At 33.9% G+C, this 4,076-nt stretch overlaps 1 non-coding gene across 1 annotated transcript; it reads right to left on the bottom strand.

The window, feature by feature from the left end:
- Positions 1-3,418: 3,418 nt before the first annotated feature.
- On the bottom strand, positions 3,419-3,522 carry LOC112713284 (small nucleolar RNA R71). The gene has a single exon (XR_003158257.1). It is a non-coding gene; the product is annotated as a small nucleolar RNA R71 (small nucleolar RNA).
- Positions 3,523-4,076: the final 554 nt, after the last annotated feature.

Below are 4,076 nucleotides of genomic sequence, written 5' to 3'. Positions count from 1 at the left end.
ACTGGATTTATGCATCAATTACTTACTTTTGTAAACCCTAGTAGCTAGTTTAGTATAAATAGAACTTTTTACTAGTGTATTTAGTCATCTTTTGACCACATCTTTGGTCTCAGTTTTATTTTATTTATTCATCTAAGGAGACTATTGATCACGTTTGAGGGCTAGCCATTCGGCCATGCCTGAACCTCTATCACTTATGTATTTTCAATGGTGGAGTTTCTACACACCATAGATTAAGGGGTGTGGAGCTCTACTGTACCTCAAGTTTCAATGACATTACTACTATTTTCTATTCAATTCGACTTATTCTTATTCTAAGATATTCATTGCACTTCAACATGATGAATATGATGATCTGTGACACTCATCATCATTCTCACCTATGAACGTGTGACTGACAACCACTTCCGTTCTACCTTAGACCGGGCGCATATCTCTTGGATTCCTTAATCAGAATCTTCGTGGTATAAGCAAGAATTGATGGCGGCATTCATGGGAATCCGGAAAGTCTAACCTTGTCTGTGGTATTCTGAGTAGGATTCCGGGATTGAATGACTGTGACGAGCTTCAAACTCGCGATTGCTGGGCGTGATGACAAACGCAAAAGAATCAAGGGATTCTATTCCAACATGATCGAGAACCGACAGATGATTAGCCATGCTGTGACAGAGCATTTGGACCATTTTCACTGAGAAGATGGGATGTAGCCATTGACAACGGTGATGCCCTACATACAGCTTGCCATAGAAAGGAGTGACAAAGATTGGATAAAAGCAGTAGGAAAGCAGAGATTCAGAAGGAACACAGCACCTCCATACACCTATCTGAAATTCCCACTATTGAATTATATGAGTAAATATTTACTATTTTATTCCTTCGCGTATACTATAATTTCCTAATACAGTTGAATCCGCCTGACTGGGATTTACAAGATGACCATAGCTTGCTTCATACCAACAATCTCTGTGGAATCGACCCTTACTCACGTAAGGTATTACTTGGACGACCCAGTACACTTGCTGGTTAGTTGTGCGGAGTTGTGACAAAATGTGATTCATGTTTGAGAGCACCAAGTCTTTGGAGCCATTGTTGAGATCACAATTTCGTCCACCAAGTTTTTGGCGCCGTTGCCAGGGATTGTTCGAGTTTGGACAACTAACGGTTCATCTTGTTGCTCAGATTAGGTAATTTTCTTTTTATTTTCTTTTCAAAAAAGTTTTCAGAAATCTTTCAAAAAAATTTTCTTTATTTTTCGTTTTTCCAAAAATTATTTTCGAAAAAAAAGAAAATACAAAAAAAAAATCATAAAATCATAAAAACCAAAAATATTTTGTGTTTCTTGTTTGAGTCTTGTGTCATGTTATAAGTTTGGTGTCAATTGTATGCTTAAAAAAAAATTTTTCTTGCATTTTTCGAAAATTCATGCATCCATAGTGTTCTTCATGATCTTCAAGTTGTTCTTAGTAAGTTTTCTTGTTTGATCTTGATGTTTTCTTGTTTTGTGTTGTATGATGTTTTTCATATGCATTTTTGCATTCATATTGTCTAAGCATTAAAAATTTCTAAGTTTGGTGTCTTGCATGTTTTCTTTGCATCAATAATTTTTCAAAAATATGTTCTTGATGTTCATCATGATCTTCAAAGTGTTTTTGGTGTTCATCTTGACATTCATAATGTTCTTGCATGCATCATGTGTTTTGATCCAAAATTTTCATGTTTTGGGTCATTTTTATGTTTTTCTCTCTCATCATTAAAAATTCAAAAATAAAAAATATATTTTTCCTTATTTCTCTCCAAATTTTCGAAAATTTGAGTTGACTTAGTCAAAAATTTTTAAAATTAGTTGTTTCTCATAAGTCAAGTCAAATTTTCAAATTTAAAAAGCTTATCTTTTCAAAATATTTTTCAAAAATCAAATCTTTTTCATTTTTCTTATTTTCGAAATTTTTAAAATTTATTTTCAAAATCTTTTTCTTAATTTTTTCCCCCGGGGAATCCAATCCTTAGAATTACCACTGCTTAGCTTTCAATTCGCCTTTGACCATCAAATGAAATGTGAATAACCCGCCCCCCCTCTTTGAAACAAGGGGCGCCTCTGGTTCTGTCGGTGCTTGAAACAATTTTGTCTTCTCCATATTACTATATCTTTACTTCAAAATTTTCGAAAATTATGCTAACAATTAGTATGATTGATTCAAAAATTTGAAGTTTGTTACTTTCTTGTTGAGAAAGGTTCAATCTTTAAATTCTAGAATCATATCTTTTAGTTTCTTGTTAGTTAAGTAATTAATTTTAATTTTAAAATTTAAAATCTTTTTCAACCATATTTTTTTATCATATCTTTTTATCTTATCCCTTTATCATATCTTTTTCAAAATTTTATCTTTTTCAAAAATTTGATTTCAAAATATCTTATCTAACTTCTTATCTTTTTATCTTTTCAAATTTGACTTTAATATCTTTTTCAAATAACTATTTGACTTTTTGTTTGTTTCTCATCTTTTTCAAAACCACCTAACTACTTTTACCTCTCTACTTTTCGAAAATATCTCATCCCTTTTTCAAAATTCTTTTGAAATTAACTAATTGTTTTAAATTTTAATTTTAATTCTCTCTCATCTTTAATTTTTGAAAATCATTAACTCCTTTTCAAAATTAATTTTCGAATTCTCTCTCTCATCTTCTTCTATTTATTTATTTATTTACTAACACTTCTCTTCACCTCTTCTCATCTCAAATCACTGCCCATATCCTTACCCTTGTGTTTGGATTATTCCTTCTTCTTAATCCTTATTCCCTTTCTTCTTCTACTAATAATAAGGATCCTCTTTACTGTGACATAGAGGATTCCTCTTCTTTTTCTTTTTCTCTTCTCTTTCATATGAGCAGGAACAAGGAAAAAGGCACTCTTGTTGAAGCTGATCCAGAACCTGAAAGGACTTTGAAGAGGAAACTAAGAGAAGCTAAATTACAACAATCCAGAGGTAACCTTTCTGAAATTTTCGAACAAGAGAAAGAGATGGCAGCCGAACCCAACAAAAATAATGCAAGGAGGATGCTTGGTGATTTAACTAAACCCACGTCCAAGTTTGATGGAAGAAGCATCTCAATTCCTGCCATTGGAGCAAACAATTTTGAGCTGAAACCTCAATTAGTTGCTCTAATGCAACAGAACTGCAAGTTTCATGGACTTCCATCTGAAGATCCTTACCAGTTTTTAACTGAGTTCTTGCAGATTTGTGAGACTGTTAAGACGAATGGAGTAGATCCTGAAGTCTACAGGCTCATGCTTTTTCCTTTTGCTGTAAGAGATAGAGCTAGAACATGGTTGGATTCTCAACCTAAAGATAGCCTGAACTCCTGGGATAAGCTGGTCACGGCCTTCTTGGATAAATTCTTTCCTCCTCAAAAGCTGAGCAAGCTTAGAGTGGATGTTCAAACCTTCAAGCAAAAAGATGGTGAATCCCTCTATGAAGCTTGGGAAAGATACAAGCAGATAACCAAAAAGTGTCCTTCTGACATGTTTTCAGAATGGACCATATTAGATATATTCTATTATGGTCTATCTGAGTTTTCCAAGATGTCATTGGACCATTCTGCAGGTAGATCCATTCACCTAAAGAAAACGCCTACAGAAGCTCAAGAACTTATTGACATGGTTGCAAATAACCAATTCATGTACACTTCTGAGAGGAATTCCATGAATAATGGGACGCCTCAGAGGAAGGGAGTTCTTGAAATTGATGCTCTGAATGCCATATTGGCTCAGAATAAAGTGTTGACTCAGAAAGTCAACATGATCTCTCAAAGTCTGAATGGATGGCAAAATGCATCCAACAGTACTAAAGAGACAGCTTCTGAAGAAGTTTATGATCCTAAGAACCCTGCAATAGCAGAGGTTAATTACATGGGTAAATCTTATGGAAACACCTGTAATTCATCATGGAGAAATCATCCAAATTTCTCATGGAAGGATCAACAAAAGCCTCAACAAGGCTTTAATAATGGTTGAAGAAACAGGCTCAGCAATAACAAGCCTTTTCCATCATCTTCTCAGCAATAGACAAAGAATTCTA

The sequence above is a fragment of the Arachis hypogaea genome, chromosome 9 (assembly GCF_003086295.3).
Source record: "Arachis hypogaea cultivar Tifrunner chromosome 9, arahy.Tifrunner.gnm2.J5K5, whole genome shotgun sequence".
Taxonomy (NCBI): Eukaryota; Viridiplantae; Streptophyta; class Magnoliopsida; order Fabales; family Fabaceae; genus Arachis; species Arachis hypogaea.
This window is presented reverse-complemented; position numbering and strand designations above follow the sequence as displayed.